Genomic DNA, 17,697 nt, shown 5'->3' with positions numbered 1-17,697 from the left:
CTCCTGAGCATTATGGTGCTAGCATAGTGCTATGTCCACTTCCGGGACCTCACCACTAACCCATTTCCAAGGCAACCTCAACACCATGCTGTCTTGGTTCAGCAGAGATGATGGTGTGCCCTGCTGTTGGTACAGTCAACCTGTGAATTACTTTTCCTGTAGAAATGATGGTTTTCTCCATTCTTTGGCATAGATTTCACACATTTTTTAAAAGAAAGCCAGCAGGGTTAAATTTGTATTTGTGGCTTTGGAATAGAATAAAACTAATACTATTAAACCTTGATCTTGATCTTAACTTTCATGGTGACAGAGCCAGCCACTCCATTAAATTAGAGGTTCTCCACATTCCCAAGGCAAACGTGAAAGGGGCATTTGGACCATCACGTGAAGGGAAATTTTGTCATAAAAAAGAATTAAATTTAATGCCTAAAGTTAAATAGTTATAATTCTTAACTGATAATGAAAGTATTAACTGCTGGTCACACTTACAGTTATTCTTTCATGTCATTAATCAAAAAGTGGTAATAATACTTCTAATCTTAAAATATCTCTTCCTGGCTTGGAAAACACAATTGGCTTTGAGAGTTGTATGCTCCAAACTCCCATCTTTATTTCCTTACTACCAATTTAGTCCTGGAGGGGGCAGTTCTATGACTCATATTTTCCAAATTCTCTGGAAGCCATAGAAAATATTCCCTTCAAATCCTATTTCATGGTCTATTGTCAAAACTTCCCCCATGGAAAAAAGCAGAATGTGCTTGGAACATTAGAGAGTCATAGAATAGTGGCACTGGGAGGGTCATTCAAAAGCTTCCATCCTCCTCTCTCCCTAAAAAGGTGAGCAAATGGAGGCCTGTGGAAACCCAGGAACTTGCCCAAAGTCACACACTTAGTCTTGGATTTGGAACTAGAACCCAGACTTCCTACTCTCCACAGTCAGGGGGGGTCATCCCTTCCCCTTGTCAGGGGAAAGGAACCTCACTCTTCTCAGGATCTTGGATGCTGAATCTGGTGAATGGACTGGAAAAGAGTGCAGTGAGCCAGAGTAACGTTTAATGGGGCATATCAAAGCTGGGAAAGTAGGAGAGGATATAGCTCAGTGGTAGAGCACATGCTTAGCATGCACAAGGTCCTGGGTTCAATCCCCAGTACCTCTATTAAAAATAAATAAATAAATAAACCCAAGTACCTCCCCTCCAAAAAAAAAATTTTTTTTTAAGGCTGAGAAAGAGGAAAGTTACAGTTTTCCTGAAGACCTAAAAATAGCCTTGGGAACTGAAAGAATTTGGATATTATTGGATATTAAGTTACTATGGAATTTGTATTATACCTTTAAAAAATTAAACATACTTAGCCTGACGTTAATGTCTACCCCTAAGGATTGAGAGAAAACCAAATGAAAACATTGATCAGTTAAAAACACTATTCTTGGAATGTCAAGGGAATGTTGACCCGCCTTCCCCATTTGCTATGCATGAATAAAGGGAAATTAAAATATGTTATAATCTTAATAGCTTACATCTTAAAAATCTGTGTGATAATTCATAATGGTGAGAGCAAGCCTCTTGTAAACTAATCTTATCCTCGCAATTTATAAGCATTTAGTAATAATGAGTTAACACTCCAGTGGAAAATCAAGAGGTTAATGGACTGAATTTATTTTCTTGAGATCTCAGTTTCCCAGACCAGTCTCTTCAGTTTTATTCATGGAACCCCCTGAACTTTTCCCCAGAAACTTAGCATGAAGAACATATCAACTTTTTCTGGTCCTGGGGAAGTAACAGTTGGTTTTTTTCTAAACCCAAGTGTTTGCTAATCCACTCAACACGTTATTTTGTAATAGGTAGAACAGGCTGCCTACACATGACTGGGGAACTGTTTGAGTAAGTTGATTTCTTCCTGGTGACCTTGGAGAAATTAAGGTACAGATTTGCCTTTGATCACTTCTTCAGGCCCCATTGAAACATACATATTCGAGCGAGAGAGCTGCCCAAGATGCAACACCAAATGTGTGGGGGACAGGGGGTTGGGAAGGCTTAGATCAGAAAGGGAAGCCATATCCTACTGATGCTGCCCTCCTCATCACCCCAGGGTACAGCCACATCTTGCTGGACAGACATGCCATTTCCTTCAGGAGCTAGAATAACGGAGAGCCTTGGATCTGGGAAGAGAGGTTCCGCCCATAGCTGTATCATTACACCCTGGGAGGAGCACTTTGCTTAGTCATGCCTGTTTCAGTGTGCAAACGGGTACCCAGCAACTACTTGCTGAAGGACAATATTTCACGAGAAAATGATATCAGATGCCAACAAATCAATGTTTTTCCATAAATCTTCACTGTATTAATGAAATATTTTGGTTTTACCATAAATCTATGAAAATTTGCATAATTTCTTTAGTTCATTTATAAACGAAATTCCAAATTTCTCATTGATTAAAGACATTCTGGGCCCTCAAATATTAATGTCGTCTTCTCACGGGGTTGACAGAACATGTAAAATTTGGTGACCTTGGTGAACGTGGACATGCAAGCACCAAGGGAGGATTTGTTGCCCCAGCTGTCAATCCTTTTGGGGACTGCCTCAGCTGCAGAGTCACCTTGCCCAAGGGCGTGCTCTCCCAGGGGTGGCCCACATCCAATGACTGATGTAGTTGGGGTAAAAAGAGCCTGGCTATGTTGGCCTAATGAAAGACAACTCGAGCAGGCAATCCTCTCTCTGAAGCTGTCCAACTGAGTTGGCTGAGGCATGTCAGCTCTACCTCTCTTTCTGTCCAAGCTTGCTTCCCTCTTTGTCTTCCACAGGCGCTAATTTCTAATAAATACCTTGCATCACAAGCTCCATCTCAGCATCTGATTCTTGGGAACCAAACCTGCAGCAATAGCTTTTATATATTTAATTGGCTTGTAATAGGAAACAAGCGCATTTATGCTGTCTTGTCTTATTACGTGGCCCATAATATCTAGGGTTGAAATCAATGTTTCTTTCTGCTTCCTATAAATGCATAGCTTAAACTTATGCGCCAGCACCAACTGTGTGTCAACTAGAATGCTAAATGGTGGAGATATTAAGGGGGAAAAATCATTAGCCTTGCTTTTAATATGTGCGCAATCTAGAGAGAGTGAGACATGACTGTAATAAGTACACTGATGACATATAAAGATAATCCACAAAGCAGATGATCTTGTGTGCTTGGTTTTAAGGTGGCGGTTTTAAAAGTAAGGGGATATGACTTTCAATAATAACATTATGTTTGCACAGCACTTGCACAGATGGTATCTCATCCTTGTAAGTTAATTATTATAAAAATCTCACGGATAAGAAGCCAGAGGTTATCTTCTGATCTTACAGTCTATGCTTTCTTTGCTGTTCCCCCAAACCTTCTTTTTTCTATTTTCTAAAGCTTGATTGAGCACAGAAGGAAAAGACCACCAAACCATCTTGCACTGGTATCTGTCAGTTCTCGTTAGCAAATGAGGATCCCAGAATGTGAGGATCTTGTTGACACAAAGCATACAGGGCCTTGACCCAACAGAACTTTACAGAATGTACAATTTGATTACAGCTTCTGGAGAAAACAAATACATTTCAAATTATATATGACGCCAAAGCTGTGCTCCTGAATTTAAAACCCTATTGTATTTGGCTACAATGTTTTGAACAGCTTAAATGTCCTAGTGTGATACATGCATGTTAAATTGAATGCTTTATTTTTAAATTGTTGCCAGTTAGACATGGCTTCCTTGGAGCAGTTTGATTTGTGTGGCATGTCGCTGTCATCATCATCACCATCATAATTTTTCACCTTGATTAACAGAGTATAATGAAGCAGACATTGTGCTTAGCAACTTCTGTGCTTTATCTCATTTAATCCTCCCAATAGACTTGGAGGTTAATATTATCCCCACTTTACAGGTAGTATGAATAAGTGTTTATGGTTTCTAATCACTCAGACTATTTATTTTTGGTATCCCACAACTCTTTATTATCTTCAGAATGATCACCAAAACTAATATTGCCACCACAAAGTGTATATAAAGTAACTATCCATGTATATGCGCTACGGAAATAAATTTAAAGAGGTAAAGCTCTTTCCTTGTAAGAGCTGACATTCTAAACCCTGCATATGGTTTTAAATAGCTAAATTTTTAACAATGCGTCCTCTTCAATTCTGGTCTACACCAGCAGTGTTTCTTTTTTTTTTTCCCCGTAATCTTAACATCCAATTATTTTCTCTTCCCATTGGAACAGTCTCCTTCACCTTCTCTTATTCAATTCCACAACTTCATTTGCGATTCATGACTTTCTAGGTAGCTGTTGTTGGAAGGAGCCAGGAGAAACCATAGTACTGACAGAATCATTGCTCTGAAAAAGGAACGTGGAAGGCATGTCATCCAACTCTCATTCTGTAGAGGTTTTTGATCTTGTATCCCCTGACTTCTCAACCAACGCTCATGCCATTGGCCAATGCTATATTCTTGATTCTTCTTGCATGATGGTTTGCCAAGAACCATGCAAGTGAATTCTCCATTATTGTTGTTGAAACCAACATTCTAAGGCTTTCTTCAACTATTTGCCCACTTTTAGCCATTAACTCATAATGCTAAGCACACGTATCATTGTATGTTAAGAGCGTGAACTCTGAGGCCAGACTGCCTGAGATCTCCCCCTCCCCCTGCTTGGTTGTTTATTAGCTGTGTGACTTTTGAACAAGCTATTGGGCCTTTCTGTGCCTAATCTGGATTTTGCATCTATAAGATAGGATGAATCTATGTATAGGCTCCATGGTTCTATTATGAGGATTCAATGAGTTAATAAACGATGTGTGGAAACCCAGAACCATGCCTGGCACTGAATAGCAGGTATGAACATTAGCTACCATTTGCATTATGCATTCAGAGTTTGAACAAGTCATAACTTCTCAAATACAGCTTTGGTTAAGCTGAATGTTATTCTTGGCCATATTTTTTCCCAGCAAAAATTATGCATTCTTAAGATTTCTTGTTATATTACTATACAATAAAAAACGTTTTCATTTTTAAGGTTATAGCACTAAATTGGTAGCAATAAATCAGAGCTGGTTGTTATTTTATAGCTTAATTTTTAGTTTGTGTATTCTGCCTTAAAAATTACATTCGTCTACTGGCAGAAGACACTTACTAAGTCATCTGCTTTGCCTTCCTCCAAGCATTAATCAGGCTTAGATGAAAACACGGAAAGCAATGAAATGTGTAAGTTTTTCAATATTTTTCCTGGGCAATTAATTTACTCTGAAATAATGTACGACCTTCTATTTTTCCCATCATTCAATTATTCTCAAACACACTGTCTTTTCTCCCCCTGACCCACACCCTCCTTCAACAATAACTCATAGCTGTGAGCTAATGAGCATATTGTCAAGTATGTTCTGAGTAGTGATCTACTGGAAGAATCTCTTTTTTAAAAATTTTATTTTATTGCGCTATAGTCAGTTTACAATGTTGTGTCAATTTCCAGCGTACGGCACAATTTTTCAGTTACACATGAACATACATATATTCATTGTCACATTCTTTTCCACCGTGTGCTAACACAAGATCTTGTATATATTTACTGGAAGAACCACTTGAAGGCGCATTTTGGATGGGGGAGGTAGCTAGGTTTATTTATTTATTCGTTTGTTTGTTTGTTTGTTTAATGGAGGTACTGGGGATTGAACCCAGGACCTTGTGTACGCTACACACCCACTCTACCACTGAGCTCTACCCTCCCCATGAAGGCACATTTTTAGTTCAGTTTAAATTTAAGAACACCAGAGAGTCAAGGACTCTGTGTCCCAACACACAGAAGGGAGGATTATAGTAAATAGTAAAAATTAATGCATCTAAATCATTTATTCTTTATGTTAACTTCTACTTTTCCAGAATAGTACAAATATTGATTATCATAACATACATTTTTTCAAAACAGAAAAATTATTGATTAGCAGAGTTTAATACATCTAAATCATTTATCTCTTGCATTAATTTCAATTTTTCCAAAACAGCAGTCATTTACCTGGAGCCAAAAACCTTAGTTGCAGGTCTTAGATTTGAACAGAGTAGAATACCAAATTAAAATTGGAAAATTACAATTCCGTATGACCTAACATGTAATGTGAGCCACAAAAGTCATTTTTAATTCCAAAGTAACCACACTAAAAAAATAAAAATTAACAGGTAAAATTAATTTTAGCAACATATTTGACTTAATCCAATCTATCCAAACTATTATCTTTTCAACATGTAATTTATACGAAAAACTATTCATGAGATAGTTTATTTATTTATTTATTTATTTGTGATACCAAGTCTTTGAAATCTGGTGCTTACTTTTTCAGTCACAGTGCATATCAATTCCAACTATATATTATTTTTGAAATTTTATGGATGTACTGAAATGTACCTGTGTGAAAAGGGCAAATATGGCAGACAAGTGTAAGAACAAGAGCAAAGAGGTGGAGACAGCAAGTTATGGTTGAACTAGATTAGCTCTTGGCAAGCAATAGTTTCTTGCACATTTCAGAGACTTTATTCTCAATGTGGCTTTGCTCAACAGTACCCTCAGAGTCAGGAAATCCGAATGCACTCCTGGCTCCATCACCAACCAGCTGCGTAGTCCAGAGCAAGTCACTTGTCACTTATGCTTTTACTACTCAGTTTTTTCGACCAGATTACAAAGATCTCTTTCCATATCACGAATATTCTTTCTACACACACACACACACACACAAACACAGCTCTAACTTTCACCACTAAGAAACCTTATCTTTTCATTCATTAAGTGTCTCCGTTTTTCCTTTTCTTCTTTTCAAGAGTTGTGCATGGGTGATGTTTTTATATATGATTAAAACTAGAAGTGAGCTCATTAAAACATTGCTTTGACCAATCTCAAAACAGAATGAATTTCTAATAATGCATCATTCACTTTGAGAATTTTTTTTAATTTTAATTTTTTTATATGTCCCATTTCATGTGTGACATTTTCATGCTCTTTTCCTCCTAGCTCACTCTTCATCTCTTCCCTTCTAACAAAGGCAGCAAGCAGCAGATGGAGAGAAGGGATGGGGGGGTCATTCAGTAGTGGGTGAGTGGGTCAGTCATCCCTTTGCTTTTGTGCATTGAAGCCCTGGATTCATGCCAGGGGTATTTGAGGGGAAAAGGGAGCAGCGTGAGCCAGGCTGTTAGGCAGTGTGCTCATTCATAATTAAGTTGCTTAGTTGCAGGGCCATCAAAGGAAAACTTCAAGTACCCTGACAGCCAAGCCACCTGTGCTAAAAGCAGAAGCAAGATCATGGCCGGGAAAGGCAGAGCCCATGGCAGATACTCAGGAAGCACTGAGCCAAGAGGCCATTTTGAAAGACAAAGCCAGAGCCTGGGCTGTGTGTCAGAGGAACCCGGCGAGCATCGTTAGATCTGAGACCAGAATCTATGACCTGTGTTGTTGCACAAGGACCTTAAGCCTTTCTTTGTTGGCTTTGTAAACCTTTCTTTGTTGTATTGTCTCAAACAGGAGAGTCTGATTTTAAAATCATGAGCCAATGACAGCCTTCACAGAATATTTACTCTGCATCGAATATTGTGCTAGACACGATGGGTACAGTACCTAATTTAATCCTCCCCACAAATTTGCTGTTAGGTGCATTGTACAGATAGGGAAACCAAAGCTTAGAGAGGTCGGATGGTTTGCCCTGTGTCTCCCAACCAGCAAGGCCAGAAGCAAACTAACCAGAGATCTCTGCCTACTAAGCTTCAGATACTTTTTATTGTTGCTCTGGCCACTCTCTGTTCCCACATCCACCAAGGTTTGATCCTCAGAAGACACATTCCCGCTGGATAACTGGATTAGAGGGTCGGGAGCAAAGGTCAGTCTGTTCTAAAAACTTCCTACCACTCAAATCTTTTAAAGACCAGCTTCTATTTCTAAAAGGTTCTTGGTAAACTCTGGGGAATCTGGGGACTCCAACTTACACCCCGGGGCCTTGTAACCTTTCCAAAGAAACATTAAGTCAGGCTTTCCTTGGCCTTGACTCCAAAGGATTTGGGTAAAACTCAGCTGGGTTTAACAAAGCACAAACCTGCCTGCAGCATTTCACTTTGCTCCCGGCAATGACATACAATAGAGGTATGGGACCGGGTCATCTACATCACGTTCCCAGAACCCAGGGCCACACTGATGGTAGAACAGGAGAGGACCCTGATAATCGAGCTGAGCAGCCTTGTCTTATGTATGAGAGGATCAGAGAGGTTGAGGCCACTGACCTAATAAACCACAAAGCAGGACTGAAGCCCCGATGTCTCCCATCAAGGCTACTGGCTATTGAATAACTGCCCAATCCTCCCCGCCCCTCAACCTCCTCCCTCACTGCACTCACGGCCAAGTTCATGCCCACTGGCAGTCTGAGCTAAGGAATAACAGGTACCTACAATACAGCAAGCCAGTAAGCTTCTGATAAACATGACCTACTCTTTCAAACTGGCAAGAACTATAGACGACACATACCTCTCGGGAATATAACCATCACATAGCGTGGGATGGGGGTCCACTGCTTCATTCTAGGCAGGCAACATTTTTCACAGAGTCAGTCCCCCAAAGAATTATATCTTAACAAACAGCATTTTGAGCAACATTCACACTGGCAAGACATTTGGTACGTAGCCTTTAGATGGTGCTAATGTTCTACTGTTAACACAGAGTCTGCAAGAACTCTTTATGCTCAGAATCAAGGAGATGGAAGGGACCTCAAGAAACTAGGTTTATTTCAAACCTCCTGTGCCAGGACCTGAGAACACACCCACAAACGTTGTTTGGAGGTGCTGTGCTTAAAGTCCATTTCTGGGGCTTTCATTGCTAGAGCAAGGTTTTGGTAATGTTATTAAATGTGCCAACTACTCTATGCAGTCTCACGCGACCCATGCCATCAGTCAATGCTTTAAACGTGAATACACATCCTCAGAATTCAGATTCGTCTTGTATCTTTGTGCACGGACTAGAGCTTGCGGCTATCTCGGTTCATAATGTCTGATTGTGTCGCCAGATTGTGTGATGGGAGCCATTCACTTTGTGAGACCGTTTTCTTCAGGAAAGCCTCATTCATTCACTGAAGAAAGAACTAGTGAAATCAACATCATTCATTTTTTTCTGCCTCTGAAAAGCAGAGTGGGGGCAAAACACATCACACCATAGCAACCTTTCTACAGCAGGCTTTTATGTCTTATTTCTTCTCTTTTCCTCACATTGTGAGCTCCAGAGGCTCCATTTGTCTCATTGTCCTGCCAAAAGAGACAATGCTTTGCGCGTTAGGTTTTTCTTTGCCAGTGCAGCGAGTGACAGGCTGTGTCACAGTTGCATTGAGAAGCCTTTGACATTGTGGAGGTTTTTTATGCAGGGAAGAAAAATAACTCTTTGTCCACTCCCATGGACGGCTCTGCACATGTGGGAGCTGACAGAAGTTCCCAAAGTAGGATGTCACACTTAGTATATATACATGGTGCTTGTGGGTACGTGTATGTCTATATCTGCCCTGAGTGGAGGACAAAAAAGGACTGGGGAGCAGGGAGGGGTAAAGGTCAGGAAGGAGGTAAAGTTTCCATTTAGATTATCTGGTGAGAAAAAGTTTGGGAGAGTCATGATACCGTCATTCTGATATCTGAAACGCTATTATAGTAGAAAAACCCCAGTTTGTCCAGAAAGAGCATGTAAATGACAGAAGTAGCTCCAAAGAGATGGAAATCTTTCGGAGACAGAATTCAAGGCAATTTCAGCAAGAGTTTTTTTGTTTGTTTGTTTTGGTTTTTAAAATTAAAAAAAAAACTTACAGAAGAGTTGCAAGAAAAGCACAAAGAACTCTCAAATGCTGTTTCTTGCTACATTTGCACCCTCTCTCTTTCTCTCTTTCATGTATTTTTTCTTCTCCCTGAATCATTTGAGAGTAAATGGCATATAATATCCCTCTACGCTTAAATATTTCACCATGCGTTTCCTAAGAATAAGGACATTGTCTTGTATAACCTGAGTCAAATTATATACTCCATACTCAAATTTCAGCAATTACCCCAACGAGATAGCCTTTATAACAATATTTTTTTTCCTCTGATCCAAGATCCACTAGGATACATCTCTGGTGATGTTAATAAGTATGAACTCTCTAAGATTTAAGATTTTCAGAAATGAAAGGGCTGCCTCAGATATCAAAGTTTAAATATCAGCTTGTCAAGTACCCCACATAGAGCTTACCAGCTCGAGGTACGTGGCAGAATAAAAGACCCGCTTAGATAAATAACCAAACACCTTTGCGACTGAGACTTTTTGTGTTCTGTGTATGAAATTCTCCTGCCCTGAAGTTGTGAAAAATATCCTCTTATGTCTTCTTCTGGAGGATTTATAGTTATAGGTTTTACATTTAAGGTTTTTTTTTTAATTTTCTTTTTTATTGTAATGAAATTTTAAATTATTTTTAACTGTGGTAAGATATCCATAAAATTTACCATGTTAACTATTTTTTAGTGTACAAGTACATTAATTATATTCATTTTGTTGTGCAACCATCACCACCATCCATCTCCAAAACTTTATGATACATCCTTGAATAAATATTTTTTTTTTTGCAAATGGAGTGAAGTAGGAGTTGAGGTTTTTTTTTTTTCTTCTATATAATTGTACCAGTTCCATTTCTTTAGAGTATTATGGTCCTGTTAATCTTCAGGTATCTTTCATAGATGAAGAGATTTGGTCAAAAGGTTGGACCCAGACGAAGAGCTGAGCAGAGAGGGTATAACACTGGGAGGGTGTGGTCATAGGAGGGGCAAAGGGATTGCATCCTTTGCCTTGAACATCACTGGTTGGGGGTTAGTCCTGGGGGTCTGAAGTGTCACTTGTGATCTTCTCGCTGAATTTCAGAAGACAAGAGACTTGCTCGTTGCTTCAGAAAACACTTACCAGTGACCTCGCTAAATGGTTAAGTTACCACTCAGGGGAGGTTGTTCCTGACCAAGAACGGGGTTGAGAGAGAGGTGCCCAAGAACAGCCCCTGAGGGTCCAATGGTGCTAACTTGCCTTTCCAGGAACTTTTCATAGTTCTAATGACTTTAGACTTGATTGTAGGTGCATTGTGAAGCCTTGGAAAACGTTTAAGCGTTAATCACTTCTCTACCCAAAGAGCTCTCATGCGTAGAAAAGTATTTTTAGAGCTACTTGTGTCTTACCATTTAATTTATCAAAGTAATAAATATAAAAACCTGTATTTTTAAGCTTTTAAGCTCAATTTATAAGTTATAGTTATAACCTTAGTGATTTTTGTATAAGGAAAAAAACCCATCATTTTAATTGGTTATTTGATTAATGTGCACTTATTTCATAAATTTAACATATCCTCCTCTAAATCTAACACCAGTTCAACTTCAATGAGTCGAATTACCTTAGATACTTCAAACTACGTTTACGAAGTTAATGCACTTGATTCTCTGACATTTGCAAAGGCAGCTTCCCAAATTGGATGTGAAAAACGTTCCTAAAATTTAGTAGATCAAATTCTCTTAAGCCTTTCAAGGATCTTAAAAACAGAAAAGAGAAGCCTGCTTGTAGTAACACAAGACCTCACCACTTGTCAGTACCCTTGTCCAAACACAACGTACCCAAGGTGCTCTGGTTTTTAATACTTTTCCTCATGTTCCTTAGTCAAGCAAAGGAAAGACATTTTACCGGTTCAGCTGAGCTGAGATTTCTTAGTTAGAAATTCTGGCCTGTGAAAGTCTGACCAGAAGCTTCCCAGACTATATTTTAAAATGTCCCTGGGGTTTATTTTACTCAAGTAGAAGACAGGAAGACATGGAAATGACTATGGTGAATCCATCAGGTTTTACTGACGGGTCCCTAGAATCAGGAGGTACGCCAGACCACGTAGGGCCACATGGGGAAGCACCAGACTCAGTCAGGACGCAAAAAGAGTGAGCGGGCTATGTGAGCAGGAGCCTCTATTGTGCTTTTTGTGGGAGGGAATGAGCGAGACGGGATAGCCAAATAGAGTAGGCTTAGGGAAGAATAGTTCGAATAATTTTACAGGCTCTAAGCTATAAGGAAAGTCCTTAGTCATCTGGTACCCGGCCCTGCAGCAGCTTAGGACAGAAGGATAGTGTTTTGGACTGTAGGATCCTGATAAAAAGAGGTGGATGATGGGTATGGACTCAGACTCAAGTTGTTTGCTACTTTAAGAAATTAGCTCTCCCGAGGAGGGGTAGTCCTTCCAAAATCTTCAAGACCCCAAGATGTCAAAGCATCATAAAATATAGAAACTAAAAAAATATAATGAATACATTCTGGAAGTCCCACTCAAGATGAAGCAGGAAACCATTCAGAAGGCCTCCTTTCGGTGTTCAGTTTTTGTCTACCATGTCATGTGGGATGTAACCAACCACACAAATTCCAAGTTCTAATAATATGATATAATATAGTATTTCTGATCTGAAATCATTCATGTATTATATTAGCTGGGGCCCATTTAGGGCCCTCTGATTCTAATTCCCTTTTGCATAACCACTGGCAATACCCTACGTTAGGGCCTGTGACATTATACACAGGTGGAATTTTGGTCCTTGTACTCTGGCCTCATTTGCATCCTTTGTCTCTTGTCTCTTTCTGATTCTCATATGACTCATGAGTTGCTCTTCTGTTATTGCTTTATTCACTTATTCATGCCAAAACTAATGATTGAAGGCCCACTACGTGCTGGGCACTAAGGGCAGGGGAGACACAAGAGAACAGAACTAAAACCTTCCTGCCCTTATGGAGCCTGAATTCCAACAAGGAGACAGACAACAGACAATGCACAGAATACATAAGTTAATTGTATAGTACATCAGAAGGTGGTAAGTGTTCTGGAAAAAATTAAAAGTAGGGCAGGGTAAGGGGAGGTGGGAATGCTGGCCGTGAAGTGAGAGAGGTGTGAAATGGGGTGGACAGGTTAGGACTCACAGAAGAGGGAGCACTGGGGCAAGGTCTTCACATTTACTAATGGAGTGATGTGATCATATCTGAAAATCAAGGCTGTGGTTCTGTTGGCTACACCTGTCATCCCCTGAGAATTAGATGGAGGCATAATGCGGGGAGGAGTAGAGAAAGAAGGGTCATGTGACTTGCAGATGAGATGTGGTGCTTAGATGTCAGAGGCGGTGCTGGGGTGGGCTGTCTGTGAGTTGCTCTGTACATTCTTTCTGCAGGGGGTGGGGGGCTAGACCCTTAGAAGTCCTTGCTGGGCTGGCAAGATTGAGGCCAGAACCAGATGTGCACACACAAGAAAGAAGAAAAAAAGGAAAGAAAGAAAGAGAGAAAGAGAAAGAAAAGATCTAAATAAAATAAATTGGTTGAATAAAAAGAGTTCATAGGAAAAGGGAAATTCATATTACTGTTGTTGGACTTTCTCAGAAATATTCCCAGACTGAAAACTACAGCTGTAAACCCCTATAGTTATGGAGAATAATTTTATTTTCAAATGATAGAAAAATGAGTCTTAATGGAAATAGCTAAAAGGAGAAGGGTAGAAGTGAATTAGATCAATAAAAACATGGAAACTCATTTTAAACTTGCCAGAGGCAAGATTTGGGTACCAGCAAGGAATCGTGGTAGCGTGCAAACACAGGTATCATGGTCTTCAGCCCAGAAATGGTAGTGGAAACCATGAGAACAAACAAACTTCAAAGGGGACCCTGTGAACGCCCACATTTAAGGGGCAGGTGGGAAAGAGGAAAACGATAGAGACATCTGACTGGTTTCAGTCAGAGATGCCGAGGCAAAACTGGGAAAGAAGTTGAGGAAGTGGAGGTCAAAGAGGATCCAGGTGGTGGTCAGCAGCGCATCACCCACCCAAGGATTGTGTGAGGACCAGGGGATTGGGTGGCATTATGGGGAGACTTTGGTGACTTTGGGCCAGAAACTTTCCATCACAGTTCACAGGAAAGGGGCTTAATTGCCAGGGGAGGTGGGCTGTGGTGATTGAAGGCTGCAGAGATGACACCAGTAAGGCAAGTCTACTGGGCTTTTTTTCAGATTTCCTGGGCAGGGAAGGAGGAAAAGTCCTGAGTGGCGAGCTCCCCAGGCCTGCTTTGTGGGCCGGGACCTGCTGACTCATACTGATTCTCCTCCGCTGCCCTCAACTTCCCTCTAAACAGCATGCATAGTTTTATATTCATTTGCATTGTCAGGAAGACTCTCCTCTGACCTTGCAGGGTGAGTACCACCAAAGGTGGGAAAGTGACAAGAGCTCTGTTATTCTTACAGTTCGCATGCTTCCACGATTCCTTTCTGGTACCCAAATCTTGCCTCTGGCATCTTTAAAATGGGATTCCATATTTTTATTGATCTAATTCACTTCTACCTTTCTCCTTTTAGTTATTTCCATTAAAACTCATTTTTATCATTTAAGAAGAAAATTACTTTCCATTACTATAGGGGTTTATGGCTGTAGCTTTTAATCTGGGAACATGTCTGAGAAAATCCCACCATGGCAGTTAAGAATTTCCCTTCTCCCATGAACTCCTTTTATCCAACCAATTCATTTTATTTAGACTTTTCTTCTTTTTTTCCCCTCAGGTTCTGCTTCTGAAATGTTGCATTGATGATTCAAATACTAAGATGGTAAACATTTGCCATCTGTTTCCAGTGTGTAGTTCAATAGTATACCAATAATCATCTGGAAATACAGGAATTTTTTTTATTGAAGTGTAGTTGATTTACAACGCTGTGTTAGTTTCTGGTGTCCAGCATAGTGATTCAGTTATATATATATATATATATATATATATATATATATATATATATATATATACTTTTTGAGATTCTTTTCCATTATAGGTTATTACAAGATATTGATTATAGTTCCCTGTGCTCTACAGTAGGTCCTTGTTGTTTATCTATTTTATATATAGTAGTGTGTATTTCCTAATCCCAAACTCCTAATTTATCTCTCCCCCTTCTTTCCCCTTTGAAAACCATAAGTTTGTTTTCTATGTCTGTGAGTCTGTTTCTGTTTTGTAAGTTTGTATCATATTTTATTCTACATATAAGTAATGTCATATGATATTTGTCCTTCTCTGTCTGACAGATTTCACTTAGAATGACGATCTCTAGATCCATCCATGTTGTTGCAAATGGCATGATTTTATTCTTTTTATGGATGAATAGTATTCCATTGTATAAATATACCACAGCTTCTTTATCCAGTCATCTGTCGATGGACATTTGGGTTGCTTCCATGTCTTGGCTATTATATCTAGTGCTCCTATGAGCATTGGTGTATATGCATCTCTTTGAATTAGAATTTTCTCTGGATATATGCCCAGGAGCAGGATTGCTGGATCATATGATAACTTAATTTTTAGTTTTTTTAGGAACCTCCATACTGTTTTCCATAGTGACTGTACCAATTTGCATTCCCACCAACAGTGTAGGAGGGTTCCCTTTTCTTTACGCCCTTTCCAGCATTTATCATTTGTAGACTTTTTAGTGATGGCCATTCTGACCCATGTGAAGTAGTAATACCTCACTGTAGCTTTGATTTGAATTTCTCTAATAATTAGCGATACTGAACATCTTTTCATGTGGCTATTGGCCATCTGTAAGTCTTCTTTGGAGAAATGTCTGCTTAGATCTTCCAGCTATTTTTGGATTGTTTTTTGTTGTTGTTGTTATTGGGTTGTATGAGCTGTTTATATATTTTGGAAATTAAGCTCTTGTCAGTTTCATCATTTGCAAATTTTTTTCCCAGTCTGTAGGTTGTCTTTTCATTTTGTTTATGGTTTCTTTTGCTATGCAAGAGCATATGTTTGATTAGGTCCCATTTTTTTTGTTTGTTTGTTTTTATTTCGATTGCTTTGGGAGACTGACCTAAGAAAACATTGCTACGCGGAAATGCAGGAGTTTTGATTTCAGTGTGTGGTATCTGATTGAACCCTACCTCCGTGTGACACTGAGCAATTAATGATCATGAAAGTGAGCTTGTTAATGTCTAGTATACGGATGCTGCTTTGAATGTGGTCTAAGCAATGAAAGGACTGTAGCCCCACTTTCCCATGAGCAATCCAAAGTAACATGTGTAGATTGTTCTGTGCTTCATGCACATTACCTTGCTTGATTTCTGCGATAACCTTATCACACAACAAGGTGGGTTTTATTATGATCATTTATCAATCTCATTTGACTGAAAGGAATTCTGAGAAGATAGTGATGCTGGCAGCAGCATAGCTTTTGAATCTTCTCATGAAAAAAACTCAGAGTAACTAAGATAGTAACCCTAAAACCAAGTGGCAAGGTGCTCTCATCAACCCAAAATAGACAGGTTTGGGGCCAAACACCAACAGCAACAAGATTAACAAGATTAGTAGAGAAGCAGCCACCATGCAGGGGGAAGTAGAGGAAAAGAATGAGAACTTTTCAGTGACTCCCAAGAAACAGACAATCCAAAAACTGACCATCGAGTTCTCCAAAGGAATGAGAAGAGCCCAAATTAGAAGGAGTATTTCCAGGTTCCAATCTAGGAACCATGTTAAAGTAGGACTATGCTGGAGTGATGTAGGCCCTAAGCACTCTCAAAGCTAACCAACTCAAGGGCCCTTCCAAGGCAGGGCCCACATGAAAAAAACACATACACACATACACAATTGCCCTAGAGACAAGGAAAGAGAAGAGTAAAGGAGGCAGCAAAGCTCAGGACAGAATTCAAGAAAATCTTCCTGAAGGAAAATGAAGAAAACTTGAAAAGTCATCTAGGGCAATCTACCAGAAGAGCCAACATCAAGACATGTTCTAATAAAACTATTGGTGTCTTCAAGTTGAAACACCATGTCATTGATAAGGGAGATAAATCAGATTGACGTTAGACTATTTATGTCCATAGATGATGGAATCAGCATATTTATGACAAAAAAGAAAATGTAAGCCAAGGTTTTTTATAAACGACCAAGCTGACCTTTAAATAGAGAGGCTACGGGTAAACTTTTGTTGTGAATCTACAAAAACTTGGAGAATATTAATTCCCATGAGACATTTCTGTTTTTTTTAACATTTTTTATTGAGTTATAGTCATTTTACAATGTTGTGTCAAATTCCAGTGTAGAGCACAATTTTTCAGTTATACTTGAGCATACATATATTCATTGTCACTTTTTTTTCACTGTGAGCTAGCACAAGTTCTTGTATCTATTTCCCTGTGCTATACAGTATAACCTTGTTTATCTGTTCTACATATGCCTGTCAGTATCTACAAATTTTGAACTCCCAGTCTGTACCTCCCCCGCCAGCAACCACAAGTTTGTATTCTGTGTCTGTGAGTCTGTTTCTGTTTTGTATTTATGTTTTTTTGTGTTTTTTTTAGATTCCACATATGAGTGATCTCATATGTTATTTTTCTTTCTCTTTCTGGCTTACTTCACTTAGAATGACATTCTCCAGGGACATACATGTTGCTGCAAATGGCATTATGTTGTCATTTTTATGACTGAATAGTATTCCATTGTATAAATATATCACATCTTCTTTATCCAGTCATCTATTGATGGACATTTAGGCTGTTCCCATGTCTTGGCTATTGTAAATAGTGCTGCTATGAACATTGGGGTGCAGGTGTTTTTTTGAAGTAGGGTTTCTCTGAGTATATGCTCAGGAGCAGGATCCTTGGGTCATATGGTAAGTC

Source organism: Vicugna pacos, chromosome X (genome assembly GCF_048564905.1).
Source record: "Vicugna pacos chromosome X, VicPac4, whole genome shotgun sequence".
Lineage (NCBI taxonomy): Eukaryota > Metazoa > Chordata > Mammalia > Artiodactyla > Camelidae > Vicugna > Vicugna pacos.
This window is presented reverse-complemented; position numbering follows the sequence as displayed.